The sequence below is a fragment of the Thermobia domestica genome, chromosome 4, assembly GCF_964235325.1.
Source record: "Thermobia domestica chromosome 4, izTheDome1.hap1.1, whole genome shotgun sequence".
NCBI lineage: Eukaryota > Metazoa > Arthropoda > Insecta > Zygentoma > Lepismatidae > Thermobia > Thermobia domestica.
Genome location: NC_137457.1, coordinates 168,776,744 through 168,800,094, shown reverse-complemented (window position 1 = coordinate 168,800,094; position 23,351 = coordinate 168,776,744). Strand labels below are relative to the sequence as shown.

The 23,351-nt window shown below is 34.3% G+C and overlaps 1 long non-coding RNA gene across 1 annotated transcript in view; it reads left to right on the top strand.

Moving 5' to 3' along the window:
• LOC145683394 (uncharacterized) overlaps window positions 1-23,351 on the top strand; it is a 522,616-nt gene that overhangs the window by 318,668 nt on the left and 180,597 nt on the right. The window contains exon 4 of the long non-coding RNA XR_014131076.1: window positions 13,395-13,442. This is a non-coding gene — a long non-coding RNA (uncharacterized LOC145683394). The remainder of the gene's footprint in view (window positions 1-13,394; window positions 13,443-23,351) is intronic.

Below are 23,351 nucleotides of genomic sequence, written 5' to 3'. Positions count from 1 at the left end.
TTACTAATCTCGCATCTTCGGCTTCGGTTGACACATGCGGACGACCAGGAGATCGTAAATTACCAGTCTGGCCTGTAGCACCATATTTCCGAATCCATCGCCTTCCTGTAGAAGCTGGGACACTTACTCGCCTGCTAGCTGCATTTGCAGAATAGCCTTCCAACTCACATAAAGTAATTACCGCTTTACGTCTATCCATAGTTACCAATGTTCTGAGCTGTGAGCAGGAAGCAATAGGTAAAGGCTAGTACCTGACGTGTGATTAGTTACTTGCACGACACGCCTATTGTAAGGAAGGACTTGGTCAACGACTCGCGAAAGAAATCTGAAAATGGTGCGCCGTAATAATAATATTAAAAACAGTTTTTATAAAGGAATATTAATACATACGAAAAGCTGTTTAAAGAATGAATTGTTATACTGACTTTACACGTATAAAAACATATACCATATACCAAACAGATTGAGCGATATGATGATAGCTGTTTTGAGACGAACACTTTTAAAGTTTCACTTCGGGCATCTTCGGAAAAGAGTAAACTAAAGCTGCTGGTTCGAACTTCCAAGCCAACCTTAGAAATCGGGAAAAAATGAAAAGATATGTTTTGCCTTCTGTTAAATATAATAAGACATGTTGAAATGGTATTAAGTGTAGAAAAAAGGTAACATTGATTGAAATACTTAACGATACAATATTTCGAAACTATGTATTCACACTCTGGTTTCGTCATTGTGATTCCATACGGAAAAGAGCATTTACGTATGAGCTCAGTTATATTTCAGAAGCAGCGTCCGAAAAGCGGTCATGTGAGCTCAGTGGTGCACACCCGAGCGTTTAAATCGTGAGTTCGATACCCGTTCAGGTGAGTTTCTTTTATATTCTACTTTCCTCAATGCATGAAAATTATGTAAAATAGTTACATTACAATTCATCATTTGTATATATATCAGTTGAATATATATATATTCATATCACTTCACGACATAAGTAATTCTTATCTTTAAAATATAACATCTTAGGTATTGACAGAACGTCGGTGTGTTATATGTGAATATTAAATACAAATTTAAGAAACTCGTGTAATAGCAATAAATAAGTTATATAATGTATTTATTTGCAGCTATTTTCATGCGCAGATAACTTCTCAATATTCTCATTACAGCAAATAGGTAGAGCATATCGAAAATCGGATCGTAGTTCAAGACAAAAAACTAGCACGCCCCAAACTGTCGCGTAAGAAATTCACGAATCGCAAGAGTAAAGTGAAGAGATTGAGAGCGGTAATACCTTAATCGCTCTCTCAACTCTCTCTTATCTGCATTTATATATATAAAAGTGTATCTATGTATGTTCCAACATAACTCATGTATGCCTAGAGCAGAGTTTCTCAACCTGGAAGTCGCGGCCCCTAGGGGGTTGCAAAGATAAGCGGAAGAGATAAATATAGTTAGAATATAATGCCGGAAATTATTTTTAAATATTATTTTGAATTTTGCTCTGATAGACATAGATTTATTTTTGTACATACTATAAAGAACAATAAAAATAGTCTACTTAACATTTTCAAAGGGTACAGAGTTGTTTAAAAGTGAATTTAAATGAAAGAGATATGAAACTAATGAGAACTGTATATAGAAATACTAGAAAAATACACATGCAACAAAACCTGCACATGAAATATAATTAAAATTGAAACCTAATGAGATACCTAAGCATGGTGTAATTTCACTAGTGCAGCAATGCCCGGTTCAATTTTGACGAACATTATCAAGCCATTTTCAACTGATAAGCGATTTCTTGTCTGTTTTAATGTTTACCATAAAAAAAAACACTTTCGCACAAGTACGATATAGCAAATGGAATTTGACTTTTAAAGCAGCAGATACCAGACCAGGATATTCTTCTCTCCTCGTCAGGCAGAACTTGTCCAAGTCTTCGTTACAGAAAACCAGTTGCAAAGACTTGCCGCATGATCATTCTATTATTTGGTCAATAAGTTGTTGGCTTAGATCAGATACGTTAATGGCCTCCTCAATGAAGGAGTTTAATATCCATCTTGAACCAGCACCTTCGTCGTTGGGAATATAGATATTACAGTTACTGTATCCACTGTCAGTGCTGGGCGCAGAAAAAAGGGATCACAAATTTCGGAATGAAGTGTGTTACCCATGTTAGAAAAGTGCATGTGCACATGTATAAAATAGAAGGAAAAACGTAATCAAATGTGCTCAAAATCCCGGAAAGGCAGGGTTTACTTTCGAAAATTTTATTGAGCCTCGTGCCAATCATATTGGCGCTTCGCAGCTAGTCTGTCGACCTTACTCATATGTACGGAGACATCGTCGTATACTCTCGTCCCAGGTGCTGATTTTCCATATCAAGGCATTGTTCATTATAAACAAGAAATGGATTCTACTATTATGGAAATAGGTGTGTTAAAAATCCCACACAAGCTTATTATAAAGCACAAATTATAAAAGGGTCGCTGGCAAGAGGATGTGATAAAAGGGGATCGTGATAGGAATTAGATTGAGAACCACTGGTCTAGAGTACACAATAACACACTGAGCAAGACTATGCGATAATATGTAAAAAAAAACAGTATCACGTAACAGTTTCAAATTAATAACTGTGTCTTCATCAGACTTCCACTGCTTCCGGCTGCTTGGGAGTTGGTCATCACTTATATACTCTTCGGATATCAACTTTTAATTAGGCTCCGCCTCTTCATTAAAAAGTAACACTTGTGCAGCTTTCACTTTCATTTTTTAGCTGCACTCGTGTCCAATTAAAAGTTTACTTTTTTTGTTGGATACATTCTGTCCTCTAATTATCCTTATTTTCCTTACTAATTTTTGCTCTTTCTTTCTTCTTCCTTTTCATTTCTTCTTCTTTAATCAGAATCTTCTCCCACACTTTATTTATCGAGAATCCTGCATTCCATTTCATCACCTCGTCTCCTGCCTTCATAATCTCCCTGGCTTCCTTCCATTTTCTCACCAAAGTTCTGTTCTCTACTTCTATGACCGCTGCTCCTTCCCACCCTATCCTGCGGTTTGTCTCTTTGTGATGCTTGTATATCGCATTGTTGTCCCTTTTCAATCTTACATCGTCCTGGTGCTGTTTAGTACTTTCTTGCATTTTCTGTTTTGTTTCTCCTATGTAAATTTTGTTACACTCCGTGCATCCTACTCTATATATTACACCCCTTTGATCTTTGTCCGCTACTGCTTTTCTCTTGGTTCTTCTGACTAGTTCAATTATTCTACTTCTTCCTTTCCTGTACGTCCTAATTCCTGCTTTCCGAAGCATTATCTTTATCTTCTCTGTTTCTTTGCCTAGGCTTTCTATTCAAAACCATTTTTTGATCTTGTCTTCTTCCTCTTTCTTTCAATCTCTTGCTATGTCTCTTGTGATCTTATCCTCTTCGTTGTATCAATTTCTCCTAAGCTGTGTCCAAAACTTCTGTAATGTAATTTTAACCACTTTCTTATAGTCTGAAAAAGAGTGCTGTCGGGTTACCTATTGTGAATAGGAGGGGGATACATATAAAAGATTGCTAGAAATGATCGATATTAGTGTCGAATTCATAGTTTTCGGGGTTGCTTAGATAAATAGTGTGACTTTCGATTTCGCTTAACTCCGATTAAGCTCTCACTAGCAGGGATGGGCACGAGCGACTTTTCTTTGAAACTCGACTCGACTCGAAACAGATATCTTTCAGGTCTACTCTAGGACTCGGCGCGAAAAATATTCTCCAACTCAACTCGGATTAGAGTCGAGTTGAACTAAAACGAGTCAAATCCTGTGTGTAGTTCTACCTAGACAATACATAGACAATATAATTATTCTATTATCAATTATACTTCTATTACTACAAATAATAATAATAATAATAATAATAATCATTATTATTATTATTATTATTATTATCATTATGACAACACCGTGTATAAACATGAACGATAGACGGTTAGTAAAGGAATACTAAAAGCTAGTTAACTGCCGACGTCGGTAGTCAAGAAGTCTATAAGGCAAAGACATCGTTCATTACCCTAAGCTGTAATCGTCGGTGGACTACAGATGGTCAACTACTGACCTCTCGACAAAATTGGTGGCCCCGCAGCGACGATCCGCGGTGGCGGGGGCCTCAGTTCTATTTTGAAAACTTTACTACCAGCGGAAGAGACGAGATGAAATGCCAATGAACCAAAAATTACTCTCCCAAACTATGTTAAAATGCCTATATGTGTGATTTGTTTATATTTACGTGAGTCAAAAAAACACAAAACAAACACCCCGGGGTGGACGCGAACTATCAGTATTACGATTACTAGTCACATGTTCTTCTGACTTCCCCACGGAAACGATCATGAAAAGCTTGCTTGTTGAAGGATAAATCATTGACGTCTTAATTTAGCCAATCCGACACACCCCTACATCTCGAGTTCTAGGAGGTGATACCGTGAACCGTTTCAGATTTATTGCTTTCTGATGTGGTACTATCCATGTGCAAAATTTGAGCATAATAGCCGACATGCATCTTCGGTGCCTCTTATTTTCAGTACAATTTTAACCAGAGATGGTGTGGGTCAATGACCCACCATGCCCACTATCAACCACCACCCAAATGACCCATTGGCAAGCTCTGACGCATCATCCATCGTGATCCACTCTGACCCACCACCAACTATGAACTACTCTGAACCATTGCGACCAACTCCAACCCACCAAACCCCATTGACATCAACTCTGACCCATGATCCACGTCCTCCTCTCTATTGACTAAAGAGGTTACACTTGTAATAAAACAAGACTGTGAAATTATCTCGTATTGGAGTTTGAATTTCTACCGTCAATGGTTCAAGCACCTTTCTGTTAGAATACTGGTGGATCTGACCTTTATGATATATAATGACAAAGTGTTTCTCATCTTCCGAAATAAAATGAATTTAAATTTATCATATATAATTATTTCTTTGTTGCCTTACAGACACATTTCAGTAAAAATAGGATGAGATTTGAAAGTCTCAAATCAAGGAAAAGCAGACCAACGTAAAAAGAGAAAGAAAAACTAATTTTCTATATAATTAAGAATGCGGTACGAATTGAAAATGGCCATGTAATTAAGTTTACAATACAAATTTACGGCAATTTTTCTCTCAACTTTATGGCTTGAATACCTTATGCTCTGAACACTCCATATATTAAACACAAGCTTCAGCAATTATAAATAGAAAGCAGTGGGTATAAAATTCGAAGAACTGCAGTTTTCATTACTCGTTTTATTTCTCAACTAATATCAATCGTTTTCGATTATTTTTACAAATCAACCCACTATCAATTTCCAATATATAGAAAATGCATCCCCACCCCCCGCTCATAAAAGAAAATTTTAAAAAAATGCCAGGACATATTCTGTTTATTTTTAATAAAGAGTTATATACTGAATTTCAGCTCTTAGTTGAACTGCTTGTGAGATACTAAATTTTTCGCAAAAATTCGGACTTCTATTCCCCCTAAGGATATGGATTATAATGAAAATGATACGCGTGGGATAACTTCCTAGTTGGGATTGGGGCCTGATTATATACGAAACGTCATTTCATTTGATTTTGCAATTTGACCGTGATGATTACTCAGACATAGTTACTTTCAATTTTTTATAATATAATTCATATGTTACAGGTGAGTCAAAAATATTTTTTCAAGCAGTTAGCTCCTCTAGAAGCTCACAGGCTGCATCCCAAAATCCAACTCCTACTATCCTATGAAAATCCAAAAGTGACTGAACTTTTTTCATTAGAAACAAATGACAAAAGACAAAAAAATGGAGATCTTGAAAGTAAAATGGAGCTTACCAGTGTTCAGAAGATGTTGTCTACAATGCACTGAAGAGAATGGGTCGGAGGGTGAGTGTGAGTCTCGGTGAGTGGTGTTTCGCAGTAGGTGACTTCCTTTTGACCCACGATCCACTGACCCACTCACAAATCTTGACCCGTTTCACTCACTTAGCAAACGACCCATTGACCAACTCCATCTTTGATATTAACATGTCTTCTTTCATTTAAAAGACGAAACATACATCCACACAATTTTTTCGTCGATTGCGAAGATGGCTTCATATAGTATTGAAATGGTGATTTTTCTCACGATGAGAAATTAATAAGATTAAAACACCCATCTTGAAGTGGGTACAAATTACCTTCCAAAATTATTAGAAACGCTCTCTCAACACCGAAAACTATAAATTCGACAAATATTTTAGTAATTTTTTAGATTCTATTTTTATCTCTCCCAGGCCACCACCATGTAAAGATGGGGATGAATTTGGATGTAAAGTACATTCTGCGCATCACTATCCATCTCAACGACAGATAAAAGTATGGATAAAACACTAAGATCAGTCGTTTTACATTATTTTTACATGTCACACCTCCCAACTTCCATAACTTCATACTACCACAATATTTTCTTCTTAGATTGAAAGTAATATGTCCCCCAAGTTTGGTAAATGTTGCCCCAGACATTAAGGAGTTACGCTGGAATATACACTTATACAGAAACATTAAAATACTTAGAGCTGTGCGAGCAATGCCTTCGATGCTGGTCCTGTGAATTCAAAATCCAGCTGACATGTTCGTTCAGAAGTATTGCTATTTATCTCGGTGATAACGAAACTATGGACTCTACACTAATATTGATCGTTTTAAATAATTGTATATGTCACTCGACTCTCGACTCTCGTTATTAGATGTGCTAGGGGATTTTACTCCTACTGGAAGTTGAACTTAAAGGCCATCAGAACTGCTCCGAATGGACTTGGGGACCACGAAAGATATGGATTCGACACTAACATTGGTCATTTTCAATTACTTCTACATGTCAAAATTTCATACACCGCTTCAGGGTGCCAATGGGGGCTTAACTTACATGGCACCTGTAGTGCCACTCTTTATCTAATCCATCCCGAAAATTATGGATTCGACTCTAATGTCGGTCTTTTTTTATAATTTTAATGTCAGCCCCTTTCCTTTCTCCTAGGAGAGCAAACGGATACTGTCACCGTTAGGACTAAATTTGGTCTTAAATGACATTAAAAATTCTACCAATTAATTTAGCGACCAGTGTTGGATTTAAAAGCTCGGCGTCCCTACGAACTTTTGCTCTCGGCGCCCCTAATAACTACATATTTTTCCGCCCCTTCATCCCTAACTTAAAAATAAAACTTAATTCGTATATGCTTAATTACTGAATTTATTACAGTTAAATACCACTCACTACATGCTACAGCTATAACTACGTAACAAAAAATAACAAATGTGAAACATGTTATGGATTATTTTTAGATTTCTTACGCTATTATTAAACATATTAGAATAGTAAAAGAGGATTGTTCATGAAATAGTATATTTGCTCATGATTTTTAACTTTTTCATACGGAAAAAATTAACATAGTATGTAAGTTTTAAATTCTGCACTCTGCAAATATGTTGCCCTCTAGGCAATGGGACTGTGAAATATGGACTAATGTCGACTAATGGGAAATGCAGCACTGTTAGCGGCGCTGAAAACTTACGATTCGTTTCTAATATCGGGTGATTTCGATATTTTTATGTCGCTACGTAACCACCCTGTGTACGAATGGGAGCTTAATTGGACTTGAATTGAAAGTAGAACTATTCGCCTAAGCGACCACGAAACTATGGATTCGGTACTAATATCGACCCGTTTCTAGCATTTTTGATATGTATCCCGACAGTACCCTTTTCCAGATTGTAAGAAATATAGTTTAAATTGCTCTAGATATATCAGAATTATGTTGAAACACACAAATACGTCCACTTTTATATTCTGTATAAATAGAGAGTGAGAGAGCGAGAGAGAGAGAACGACTCAAGGCATCACCACTTCCACATTGCAAAAGCATATATCAGGAATTGAATTGAAAATCTATGTAAAGACTTTCTGCTGTGGCATGCTTCATAAGGACAATTCCAGTCTGCTAACGTGACCTTTGGGGTTCATGAGTTTCTTGCGACCGTTGCGACTTTGGATTCACTGTTTATAGCCTCTGTTTATGCATCGAATAATTTTTCAAGAACGTAAATGACATGCTGTATTATGAATGTTGAGAATTACCCTCTATATGACAAATAGCTGCAAAAAAATATACTACATGATTTATTTATTGCTATTGAACGAGTTTCTTAACTTGTATTTAACATTCTCATATATAATACCGACCTACTGCGAACACCTACCTATTTCAGATGTTATATTTTAAACATAATAATTACTATGTTCTGCAATGATTATGTTTTATATATATATATATATATATATATATATATATATATACACAACTGATGTATTTTATTGTAATTATTTTATATAATTTTTCATGCATTGCGGAAAATATAATTTTGAAAAAAGCATTGCCCCAGAAGAGAAACGAGCTCACAACCTTATGATTTGAAATCCGACAGCTTACCAGTGAGCTAACACAAGGACTTCTGGAAACATGCTTCTAGCGATGTATAAGGGTTCTCAAAGAAATTGTCACATTCATATCCACTACAAACGCGGTTTTTGTTCTACTTGTGACTTTTATTTTAGTACTCACGCGATAATTATGTTCTATGTCTTAACTTTGAGCATTTGTTTACATATGGAAAGATTCGTTTACGTATCTAATTGTTCCATTACGAATGGAGAGTTAATGACAAACAAGAATGTGCTGACTTTAATACAAGATTTCGAAATATTGTATCATTAAGTATTTCAATCAATGTTGGTTTTTGTTCTACACTTGGTTACAAGTCTTATTATATTTAAAAGAAGAAAAACACATCTGCAAACTTTTTCCTGATTACAAAGGCTGGCTTGGAGGTTCAAACCTGGTTTACTATTTTCCGAAGATACCCGAAGTTGGACTTAGAAAATGTTTGCCTCAAAACACCAATAAAGAATATGTTCAACCTTTTTGAGACAAGGTGTACCTGTATGTTGATAACATCTAAATCTAAGCCTTATATAAATAAACAAATTTAATTTTTTCATTATCTCGGTATATATATATATATATATATATATATATATATATATATGTGTGTGTGTGTGTTTGTATATATGTCCTTTTAAATGCGTCATCAAGAGGCTATTGTTTCTGTCTTGTGTATGCTTATTCTAATACATAAATTGGAATATTAATATATAAATATATGTGTAATTACTGCATATTGCGTAATTTTCTTGACTAAGTGTAAATAAGTGTCTAATAAATTGTAGTTGTTTAGAATCTTTTGATTGAATATAACCACTGTCCGGTATGATTGCGAGTGTGATTGAGAAATGGATCTAGTTTTAAGGTTCTACATTAATATTAATTTGTGGTATTTACACTAATTGTAGTTGTACGATATATCTTCTATGTGTTAATTTATTGTGTAGATCCTAAAGGCAAATTCCCAGTTAAGATAAATCGGCTCTAGGAAACAGCCAAGTTAATAAAAGAGCCAAATTGCTAAATTGATAGGATATACCAAAATGAAGGATACTCTCTTTAAAGGTTTAAAATTTTCGTCTATACGAGAAAGATATTTATTATGCTAAATAATAATAATTATTATTATTTTTCTTTTCCCTGACCAGCTCAAATGTGCGAACGATCTCAACGTTGATCCTTGAATACCTAATACTGGCTAATTATCTTTAAAAAAGGGAAAAAATAAATAACAGACCAACAATTGAACTAAACTCTCTCATCACCCGGGCCGGGTCTGGGCAACTCCCTTTTGTGTAGTTGTCTAGATCCAGGTCTGGGTTGTATGAGGAAACATGTGTATTCCTCGGAGCACTTCCCAATTGATCCTCTATTAATAGACTATTGAATTAATTCATTCTTTAACAACTAATACAATTCTTTTATCATACTTCCCATAATTACCCAGTATTTCTTTCTCTTTTACTTTCCTTCACTTTTCTCCTTCTCTCCTTCATCTTCTCCTCTTTTACCTTCTTCTTTCTCTACCTCTTCCTTCCTCTTTTCAAATAAAAAAACTAAAAACGAAATCTTTTGATGATTATTCTTCGGAAGTCCGATAAGAAAAGAAAAATACAAAACAATATTAGGTTAAAACTTAAGTTACCAAATTGTTATCATAATATTATTTTATTTTTTATTTTATAATTTATTTTTTCTTTCATTTCTATTTCGTTTTCATATATTTATTGCGAACATATTTTGTTTCTGTGTGGATGTAATTATTTCGTGGGCTAATTTGTATAGCACGTTTTACATTTTTAGGTGTACTAACCTGTATTTATTAGAATCACTATTACAACCCTTCGTCACAATCTACTGAAAGCTGCTAGGCATTCCCTAAATGTACCAATGATAGTTGGATGAAACCCTACCTAGAAGACCCCTCCTTTCGGCCAATTAGAGGAAACTCATTTTCAAGCCATCACGTCGTCGGAGGTCTCTTAGCAGTGTTCACTCAAGGATTCCCAAGAAGCTCTTATTTGGGCTAAATGATGATATGGTCAATAATATATATGGTCGTCTCTGAACATATTGAGATTTTATATACGATTCTTAATGAGCTTTTACCAAGATGTTGATAATTCCTTACGAGATTACGAACAAACTTTCGTTTGATCAAATAAATTTCATCTTTCAGTCACAAAGTACAATAGATAGTTTCTGTTACACATTTTATGAGTTCAGAGGAATTTAAAGTCATATAAATTATTAAAACTACCTGGTTAATTTCATAATCTAACCTGGTAATGGTACTTACTTTGTTAGGCTTATTATAAAGAATAAAGAATTTGTTCTTGTTCCCGAATGTAAACTATAATTATTTAACTCAGTAATCTTTAAATCCTTTTTTACATGGCGATTACAAAATTCTGATCCTAAATCAGTGTGAACGTGGAAAAGGTGATGATAATTGTTTTAAAATTGAAGTTATTGCATTAGACATTTGAGGTCCTTTCTTTGTTTTTTCAGGCATGCAGTACAAGTATCGCGAGAAGATGTGAATTGCAAACAAAATATATCAATATCCTTCTTTATACGTTGTAATATTTTGCATGTCTCCCAAATCGCATTGTAATGTTTCATTAGAACCGAGTTATAATATTGCTTCCGTAGAAATGATTCTTGTATTGAAGCGTTTAAGTATATATGCATCTTGTGAAGTTACTAATTCTTTAATTTTCTTTCGGGGATTTTTTTTTCTACGTTCTGATGTACTTACACTGGATAAGAATGAAACTCTGAATATTTATAGTAATAGATTTTTGATCAAGTTATAAGACAAATTCCTATATTTGGTTAATTTCAATCAACTCATACACATTATCTAACGCTTTGTGCAATTAGGAGGTACATAATGTGCAGGTAATGATAAGTTTAATAACGATGTACGTACATTCGTCATCATTTTGTTCGTCCATGCACGACTAACATAATCCAAAAACCAATCTGACTCCAATAGCATATCTAAGGATCGGAAATTATAAATCCCAAGATGAAAGATTTTACTATTTCATGAATGTTTTGCACATCGGAGAAGTTGGGACAGTTGTGTTCTTTAGGTTCATTTCTAGACATGCCTCCTTTACATGTTATTGTTGGGTAAAGAGATGTGATATCCAGATTGCAGACGTATTCATTATATTCACTATCCACATATAATATAACGTTTTCCGTTTTACATCTTTGATATGCAGATTTCGGACAACTAGTTTATAAATTGGGAATGATGTTTAAGTCCATGCGATGATACAGTAAATTTCTATTATATGGTAAAATCACAAGTATGCCAAAATTTATAAATATTAGGCTGTCAAAAAATTGATTGGTAAATATGTAATTTACGTGTATTAAATTGAAATAATACAACTGGATATACTGTATCACATATATTTTACATTGTATATGAATTATGTGTAAAAAATTCAACCCTCTTGTTCTAAAGGTTCACAAAATCTGCTAATGCTAAGAGAATATTTTAATTACATAATGAAAAATTCGTTGTTTGCCAAAAATGCATTGTCCTTCATTTAATTAATTATATGGAAATATATTTAACAATTGTTGTTCTCTCCACACTCCTATTAGCTTCTCGTCCACTTCTACATTCCATAAGTAGTCTTTCACTCTGAAGCACAAGAGAATGATTTAATAAGATATGCGAAAAATTAATTTTATTGCTTGATTCCCCATATTATTTTAGTTGATTAAATAAAAAAGTGCTGGCTACATTTAAACTACATTGAATTTTATAATATACGTCATAATAATGGAATGTTTAGTTTACGATAACGCATAACGTCTCTACTTTGTTTTTCAAACCATGCACGCACACGACTCTTTTGAAAGTTTGATTTAGTACTTTTGTAGGTTGTGATTCCACTAGCTAAAAATCAAGTTCATATTAGTAAAAAAATACTCTTGTATAAAATTCAACATACACCTTGTGGGCTATTAGAATACATTCTCCATACTGACTATTAGAATACATTCTGGAGTAATTAATTGGTACACGTTTCCCCACAATGGAGAAGGCTCTTACATTGTGTGATGATATTTTCAACCTCAGAAAGTTTATGGTCATAAAACATTTAGTCTTGTCTCTAACGATATGAACGAAGTTGTGAATTTCATCACTAACATTATCCCATCCACCTCCTTCTCTATTGATATTTTTTATCTCAAAATTAAATGCAAAGCGCTATCATGTCGATTGCTTGCTTGGATTTTCATAATATCACAGTTTCTGAAATAGTACATCACCAACAGAAATATTCAAATTAATATTCATGAATTTTGAATTATACTCAGTGGGAAAATCGAGGAAATAACTCAGTAACATGAGATAAACTCTCAAGGAAAGGAAGCTAATCCGCTATGATAAAAACTGCAGATGATAATGACATAAACGGTAACAATACTATTAGTCACCATACTTGTTAGATTATCATATAATATTTGATATTTGATTTGCAGTGGGTCTCTAAAATTCCAACCATACTTTCTTGAATGTTTAGTTACAACAATTTATGTGAATGCTAATTTTAAAAAGTGATTCAAACTTTACGAGTTACGTCATATATCGAAAAGAATTGGTACATTATATTCGTGAAAAATATATTATGGTGGCAAAATTTATTTTAAGCCAACTATGTAATGAAATGAAACACAGTTTTCTTCGAAATATGGACATTTGAACAAAATCAATCTCTTATCAAAGAACATCCATGTTTTCTTCTTAAAATGATTATATTTTATTATTCACATTAAAGTTAAAAAAGTGTATCAAGCTAAATAATCCAAGTGAATGTTGTACAACATGGTGATGGGTTTGTTTTCCATTTTCAGGTTTAAAAGGAAGTCGAAGACAGCCATGGCGCAAAATGTTTCAATCAGGTATGCGAAAAGTATAATTTTGTAACTTAGATTATTATTATTATTATTATTATTATTATTATTATTATTATTATTATTAAGTAATAAATTAGCTTTACCTTTAGAAGGTCCTTCGACTAGTGAGGGTGTTAATTTACTTATTTTGAATTTGGGAGTGAAAAGTTTTCTTGCGCGTTTCTCTATCTTCTGCTTCATCTTGTAACTCAATATTTTCTTGTATTATTCAAATCATCAATTAGTTGTATTCTTATTATTTCTATTCGTCCCTATCTTTCCATCTACGGCTGTGTCAAGAAGATAATTTCTTCGCAATATATGTCCAATCCTTTTTATTTTGCTATAAACCATGTGTGAAAAAGCGTCCTCTTGACAACTATCTGTATTAAAATATTTTCTTTTGTTACTCTCTCTTCCTTAAACACCATATTTTGAAGTTTTTCTAATGTCTCTTCTCCAAATTCATTAATATTTAATTCTCCGAATCGTATAAGACAATACTCCATATATATCAGTTAACTACTACTTCCTTATTCAAATTAGAATTTCGCTAGTTAACAGTGATCTCTTCATGTGAATGCTTCCATGGCTATGGTATTTCTTGACCTCATCTCCTGCTAGAAATAAATCTCGCTCGCCAAAATAGTTCATATATTTTTTAAATTATCGACATTATTGTGTTGTACTCCTACACATTTTCGTTCGATGTTCCCATTGCTGCCGATTTTTGTTATATTGATTTCAATTGTGTATAGTTTTCTAAGATTAAAGTATTTGCCGATCAGTTCCTGCATTTTTCTCGGTTGTACCTCTAATGCTCTTTGTAGACGCTTAAAGAAATGTTGAACAAGAAAATCCAATCTCTCAAATTTACACGTTCAAGAAAATATTGTTCAAGCCATTTGAACAAAAGTCTCGAATGAACTTGAAACAATTTTTGCACGATCACTGACCTTTTGAACTATCTTCTATATACTTGTTAATAGTTGACAATCCGAAACAAGTGACCAAACTATGGAAAGAATTGAAATGGAAATTGTGCTGATTTAGTTTATACCTAAGCATGAATAGCTACAACATTAGCATTTATTTCCTAGTTATTGACAGGTATTTGGAATTTAATATATTATAGTATGTGTGCCATTTAGAATACAGGCGAATTGATTTTGTAGCAATGACATTGAATTTTCCCCAGAGAGTTTGCAACTTTTACATTAAATGCTAGTTAAGTTAGGTTAAGTTAAAAGGTAAACTGTTACATATATATAAAATCGTTCCCTGTCCTACAGTTAGCTTTCTACAAATTCTAATGTTCATATTCTTTGTTTTTGATGTTATTTATATTATATCTACGATTGTTTAATTGAAATGGTGAAAACACAGGAAACCAAACGAAGCAATAATAATTTTGACCTGCTGGACTTACCGCCATATCTGCATCAGACTTTTTTCACGAACCAATCCGATATTTGATACTGGTAAAGAACATCCCGTCAAACAATTAGTAATTTTACTCTTAAAATGTGTGAGTGCGTATGAAAGAGGATTCTCTGGGATAATAATTTTCACTGTGGGAACAAACTTCTATAAAAAGAAACGAGCATTTACGTTCAGAAGATTAATCTTACTACTATCAAATCAATAAAAGGCCTATAATTCAAGTGTGTCAAAACGATGTCAAGGGGTTCTTACACTATTCATATTTACGCATTATTTAAATTCTAATGTTTCTTTCATTATAACCTCCGTCGATGACGCGATTGCTCACTACAGACATCCCCCCACGCGGACCCAATTATACGCTTCGTCAATGACATTGTTAAATAGAATTCATGATTTTAGTCTTTATGGACTTTCGTATTTGTGACTTAAAGCGCATTTGTGCCTTACGGCAAAGTTCTCGTAAAATTAATCTACACACATGACAGCAACTCCAACCTTATTAAATAACTTCTGAAATACTACGTGCGAGTTTCGTGATAAAAAGTTGCAAATATTATAATAGGATAACACATAATGATTCCCAGATTACCTTAGTTTACGGTGATGTCAATCTTTACGCAATTATTTGCTAATATCCCAGATTAAGAACAGTTCCAAACTTCTTACTAAAACTAGAAACATTATGTGTATATCTATGTATCTCTCTCTCTCTCTCTCTCTCTCTCTATATATATATATATATATATATATATATATATATATATATATATATATATACAATTTGACTGACTCATCTTTCTGATTCTCAAATAAATATATATACTTATCATTGCTTCCAAATTTAACAGAAGTTATGGGCATGACAGGGCTGTAAATTCATACATTGTGTATATAATAAACAAAAATTCTAACAATATCTTCCAGCGGAGATATTTAAATTTGTACATATTAGAATACATACTTTGAATATTTGATAATTATGGGAAAGAGTAATAAAAATATATTATTTCAAATATTTTCGCTCTCTCCCACTACGCCACCATAGTTCTTTTGTATTTTTCTACACTCGAAATGGAATCTGATTGGCTATTGAATGATCTGTATTTGGATTGTTTAGAACTTGACCAAAACGAAATCTCTGATACGGAACTATTGAATTCAAGACAATTTTTACGTCAGTGTTGAGTTCTTTTCTATCAAATACTCTCGAATGGTCTTGAACGTAAGTCTTGTTGAAGCTTTGTTTGACCGAAGACCTATGTCTACAAGCAACATAATAGCCACATAATCTGCACATCTAATCTTGTTAGTGATCTGCTCTCCAATCTTGAAATTCCCATTATTCATTAATGCTTCATTCATTAAACATTTAATACAAATTTTCAATAATTGAAAGGAAATATCACAGCCATTCTGACACATCTTCCAATCTCCCATTATTGATTTATGTTTCACTAAAGCTTATCTTTACTCGTTGACCTATGTAGAGATAGCAAATGAGTCGTTGGTCTCTAGAGTTGACCTAAACTCATTTAAGTATTTTCTAAAGTGAAGTCGAATTGACCGGGCCAAAAGCTTTTTGAAAGACAGCAAAGCAAAACACACCTCTTCATTTACGTCAACAAACTCTGAGAAAATTCTCATCAAGGTCACAGCATAACTGATCTTTTAATATCCAGAATAGAAATTAATCTTCATGTAAGATATCTTCTATCTTACATTTTGCTGCCTTTTAGTTAGGTGCGGAGTAAAATTTCCAGTTTGGGGTATAAGGCTAATGGTTGTGTCATCGCTTCACTTTTCGCTTGCATTTTCATGTGTAATACAATCATTGTAATATAAAACAAATCCTTCGTCATAAGTGAAGTCAGTACTCTCATTGCATTGTTTTCTAATCCCTTGAACACATCTAAAGATATGTCGTAGTCTTCAGTGGCTTTCTTTCTTCCATGTCTTAAGGTCTTGTGTCACTTCGTATTTCAAAATTCTGAGTCACTTTTCTTGGTAGTACACCTCATTTTCACAAATTCCAAATATTATATGAAAGTCAGTGGTCCCATTAATTTTAGAATCTTAGATTCCAAATGTGCGCATACATTTGTCAACTATCCCTACTGATTATTCTGCTTTATAATGTATTAGATCATATCTACTGCCCTTTTGAAGTACACTTATGTCATCATATGTTGTTGCACGCAATTTTCTTTGGCTTTTTCCATCTTCTCACTTGATTGTTACCTTTCTTCGCCTCCTATGACCATTCCTATCGAATTTTTCTGTCCCTCTAAATTCTTAAGAATCGATTCATTTATTTCTTGTTTCTCGGTGCTATTTTCATATTTTTGATGTTATTGTGGAGTGTGTCAAGTAGAATTTGTCTATTTGTCACAAAAGATTTTATGCATCATTTACGTACTAAAATTTCATAGATTTTTGTTCAATCTCTCATTTCATATTAGTGTTCATTTCCTAGTCCCTCTGAGGTTCATTTTCTCATTTCTTCCAATATTTCTTGAGTTGTTGTAATCATGATTTTACATGCTCCGCTATTAGGTTCTGATGTGAATCATATCTCGTACAATTCCTGAAATGTTTGGTATGAAGAAGGCAATTGAAGTAGTAGCATCTCTTATTTTCTGGGCTTTTCCACGAGTAGTTTTTTTCTGAAACCACGTGTCCGTCACTTCTATATCATATTGCCTACCAGAAGCGAGAAACATTTAGATCTGTTAGTTTCTTCTAACTGCTAGAAATGGCCCCGCCATCTTACAGGAGGTTCCGACTACTCCATTAAAGTCTGACATAACTATGCCATTCAACTTGCCTTTTCTGTTCTCATGTAATGTTACTAATATCATCATCTATTACTCCTTAATACAATCATTACATCTATTTCATCGCCATGATGGTAGCGTTTTGTCATTAATATTTGTATTATCACGAGACCCGTGGGTTTTACTCATTTTTCAATCATCAAGCGGTGACCACAGCAATAGTTACTATTTTTGTTACTTTCTTCTTCCTTACTCTTGACTTCAATTTTCAGCCTTAACATCACTCAAATAAACTATTGTGTAGTTTTTAAATAATATTTGAATTTTACTCCCATCGGACGTCTCTCAAACCAACTATACTAGTTGAACGTTCCACAAATCTTTGCAGAATAATTTACAAACCACATACACAGAAACACACACACACACAAATATCTATATTAGGGTGGGTCGCTTTGTAACGAAAATGTAAAACCAGTAACCCGGTAAAGTAAAATAACCCGAATAAGGAACCCAGCGGGTTTTCTCTGGGTTTTCCCGTTCTATCCCGCTTTCTTCATTCCACCATTTCATTCATTTCTCATCATCACCGTCTCTTTTAGCCTAACCGGCACATCGTGGGACGTAAAACTTAAAAAATTCATTTCATTTTTTTCAGGAGGGGTGGATATTTGCTCCGTTTGTACAATTAATCAAAACATACTATTTTGCATTGTTATTTAATTAGATAGGGATTAATTACTTGTATGTTTATTACGTGATCGAAAGTCTTTACTATTGAGATAAATCAAGTACTTCCTTGTCTAACAAAGAGCTACTATCGATCCGAAGTGGACGTGAGTGTTTCATCAATAGGGTTTTGTCTTAATCTATTTTTTTATTTTGTTACTGATGTCGAAACTTTGGTAATAAGTACTGATGATGGTAAAGATGCGACTTTCTCTTTCAGTATAACTGTTTTCTTAATTTCACAGTTAGATTTATTGTGTTTCCTCTCATATTATTCATATGATTCCCATTTCGTATACTTATTGTTAGTTCTTTATACTTATTGTTACTGAGAACTTTGAAATATACTCCACTGAATGACGAACTGGTACTATTTTTTATAACGTAAAAAATTATTTCTCTTCTTTGCGATATGCTAGTCGTGTATGCTATTTGTGTTTCTCAGTACCCTGAGCCTGGTATTCATTGTATAATTTGTATATAGCAGCACGGATATCCTACTCTTATTTAACAGAGATATCTGCTTTCCGCGACACGTCCCGTAGTATAGTACTGGCAGATTTAGCTATATCCGAAAGTGTATCTTTCATTTCGTTATGATGGTAATATGAACTAACATTACTAGTTCCTTTGAAGGGAACCAACCAAAAATACAAAAGAAGATCATTAGTACAAAACAATGCAACATTAGAAATTCCACTAGTTTGAGATAAAAGTGATAAATATGTGCAATATTAAGTTCTTTTTTTAATTTGTCATTTACATGTCTTACTTTATTGAGACAGGGGGCCTAATGAAGGTCATATGAAAATAACGTCTTTGAAAAATGAAACACTCTCAACACCCTAATATGTCAAGAGCATATGATTATTTTTAATTCTCTTCCTTTCGTAGAATAATCCCTATCATTTTACAAATAAACAGAAAAAAATCTAGTTTTAAGACGAACACTCCTTAAATCAATAGATCGCATCCTTAAATACGTAGAAAACAAGAGTAATGGTACTTCTGAAGAGGGCAACATTACCAACATTGTATTTTGTAAAACTGTGTTTAACTCCTGCCTGGCCGGAGTATTACCTCCTGATTATTATGTCGTTCTGCGGTCATTGAGTGACGTCATTAAGTGAATTTCTTAATCATGCCAGAATGTACTCCGTGTAGCTTAAGTATGGCCGGTAATTAAGACAACTATGTATGTAGTATCCTTGTTGTCTTATATCTTCTGCCAACCAGTACGAATACTTTGTGCAGCAGGACATTATGTACACAGTGTACTGGAGTGATCTATATCAGTTAGATGGATGTATTAGATTAAAAGGATAGATGATAGACCATTATCGTAATATAATTGCACATAAACTTCTCCTACTTCGTCGTAAGTCGCATACGTCTTGTATGTAAGAATGCTACAGACAAGAAAGAAAGATGTCTTGCGGTACATATTGGCTAGCGGGACCAGAAATCTTCCTTTTCAAGACATTTCAAGATGAAAGAATATATAATACTTAGTATGTATTTTCAAAGAACGTTGTTTCCTCCTACTTTTCCATAGTACAGTACATTCTGTACATCGTATGCAGTAAGACAATGCAGTGTGTACCAAAATGTACGTAAAATATAAACGAAATTTAATGCGAAATTTCCGTAAGTGCATTACGTAGTAACAGTAGAATGCGTCATACAAAGCAGGGTTTAAAATCTAGTGTATAATGAACCGTGCAAAAGACATTTATCGAGAGAGTAAACAGCATTACAGGTTTGCAATTAGCTATTCCAAAATTTCTTTGCTGACAGACTAGAGGTTGCTCCTGTGGTATGTTGGGACCTCTGGCTCGATTCCCTCTCTCGCGAAGTGTGCTTTCTAGTAGACTGAAAAATTTCATTTCGCTCAAAATACTTTGTGCAGATTAGAACGAAATATTTCCGTTCGCTGCATCAGAGATAGAAAATTGGAATCCTTACTTTAGTGTTCGACTTTGAGGTTTTTATGACAAAAGAAAATATGATATTGAAAATGGAATTAGAGGTGAGAATATGATAATACAGTTAGTGCAATGGCAGGTGGAACGTATCAGAAGATAACTGATAAAACAGAGCTACACAGTGTTTTTTTTACCACAAAGGCCAATTGTCGCAATCCTGGATTGAACTATGGACCCAAGGCACTAGAAGTAAACGCGCTAAAGCTGAACTACCACGATCCTCGTGGAATTCCCGATACAAACGTCGATGCTGCTCATGATCTCGCCAAATTTTCCTTTTACGTGTGTACTGTCACTTTCATAAGTATATGGACCTCTAACTGTTATAATTCCATTACCTTTAGTCAAGGTCATTTGTAGTTGTGAGATGCGTAAACAGATGCATTGAAATTAAAATTGAAACAGAAACACTTGAAAAAGTTTCATCACATCTGGCATTCGAACCCGGGTCTACCAAATTAAATTTCAATGCGCTAACCACATTATTAACAGTCATTTTTAAAGCACAAAAAACACACATATATGTAATATTCATAATACAGAGAGAATAACAAAACACAAAGGGTACAACAGAAAAACTAGCAAAAAGCAGTCGGGTAGTGAGCAAAATGACGTAAGCGGTGATCTGGAGGCATTGTTTCAAAGGAGCATTGTAATTTATAAATGTACATTGCTTGTGACGTCAGCTCATTTTTTCTAAGTAATACACACGCTGTGTCAATAGATAACCACACTATAGTATTGTGTTCAGAACGTGGAAAATATTTAAAATGTAGCAAAAAGAAGAACGGCACACTATTAACATACTGTGGATCAACATGGAGTATGCGTGCGACAATGTTTGTATAACTACGCCACATAGACTGGCTGTAAGGACAGGTTTGCAAGCGATGGGTAATTGTACCAAGTTGTTGACATCAGATACATTGAGCACCAGGTACTAAACCTCTTTTCCATGTTCTATGGTTAGTAATAATTATATGTACTAAACTATACTATAACTTTCCCATTAAATGTGGTAAAAGAATTAATATTATGCTAAATTAGCGCCCAAGAGCAATTTGGGTGTCATGTGACACATTTAGGGGAATGTAGAGGACATTTCCATAATAAGTATACATTTGCTTGACACTAGTAAGAGCATCTGCGATGTCTAAAATGACGGTGCTGAGGTAATGATAAAGTTGAGCCCAGCTCTGTATAGAAATAGGTGCACTGAGAGTCACGGGTCTTAAGACATCGCATGGTATGGCAAGCACAGAAAGACTCAGAAAAATAAGCTAAGAGTTCGCACGTGCGGTTTAATAAGATACAACGACCTTGAAGAGCCACGTCTTTAATACCTAACCCTCCTACTTGCGTACTGGTACACACAGTTCTATAATTAACTTGTAATGTTGTTTGATACCACAAAAAGGCAAAAAGATATTTGTTAAGTGTACTGGTGTGTGGTACAGAAATATATGTATAGTATAGTACAATAAAGTACAAGCAAACATGTTTAAGAAGGTCGCTCTCTCATGTCATGTAAGATTTCGCGTTTTGTGTTTATAAAGCAAGCTAACAACCTAAGAAACAACGGCCACATATGCTGCTTTTATACTGTTATACCAAATAATGCTAAGAATTATGAACGTAAACTACAGGAAAGGGGAACAGAAAAAACAAGAAAACGTATTATTCAAACATAATAGTTTAGCTTTCTTGGGATGTAATTCCTCACCGGCTATCTGACAAAATGTTTGCAGATTATTGAGAATAGTATCTAAATCCCGTTGTGAATGAAAGAAAAAGCATATGTCATCTATGTAAAACTGAAGTTTAATAGTAGTTGGAAGGACACAGAGTCCCGTCATTTCAGTCCGGGTCTTATGCAGAATGGGCATAACAGGAATGCTGTAAAGCATGGGGGTAAAGCGCACCCCGGTTAATTGGAAAGGCCCTCGTTAAGGCTCCATTCAGTTTAATTTGGGCAGCACGCTGAGCGTCTAACAATGTAAGCTTATTTAAATATATTGGACGAAAATGAGCATCTGAGAACTGTAAATAAGTACGGATAGTTTAGTTTATCGAACGCTTCAGAAAATCAGTACTCAGAAGAGTGGCATTTAAATTCGGACGACTTTCAAAAAATGCTATCGTGTCCCTAGCATTCGCTAAAGCAAGGTCGATTGGATGCTGCATATCGTGCCAAGTTTTTCCTGTAACAGAATGGAACTTAAACTATTACGTAACCGGGCTGCTGAAACTTTGGCGCCAAGATTATAATCACAACAGGCAAGACTAATAGGTCGAAAATGATTGATTCGCGTGCTCTTGGCCTGCTTAAGAATGATCACTAGAATACTGTGCAGTAATGTTTTGCCGAGTTGATAAGTAGATCGAAAGGCTTTAAAAAGTTCAGTAGGAAAAGGAATGAGAAATCTGGAAATGATTGGTAAAATTCGTAAGGTAGGGAGTCAATGCCAATGGATTTATTCTTTTTGCATGGTGGAGAGCATGCTGAGTTTCTGCTTTAGAAAAGGGAGCATCAAGCGCTGCTTGGATTTCAACCGCATGCAATCGAAAACACCGTCATCATTATACGAAACATCATGGTTGCTATATAGATTCTCATAATATTGCACAAGTATGGAATAATATTAGTTCCTTCACATAAAACACCTTTGTCATCCAATACATTTTTTATCATCTGTTGCTTGCCTCTGCGACATTCAGCACTGATATGTACAAGACTTGGAGGCTCTGTGGGAGACACTGATGAGATTTTACTGCGAACAGTAATACCATGGAGTCTTTGGCGGTGTAATGTTAAAAAATCCTTTACCGGTTAATATGTGGAAGCACAGGAACACTTAGGGAATGCCACATGATAGTCGTGTAGAAGCTGAGAGTAGTAATTATATTGTTCCTGATATCGTTGTGGCCGATCACTGCTGTATTCTTTAGAGATTTTTTCAAAGCTGGTTTGGCCTTTTGTT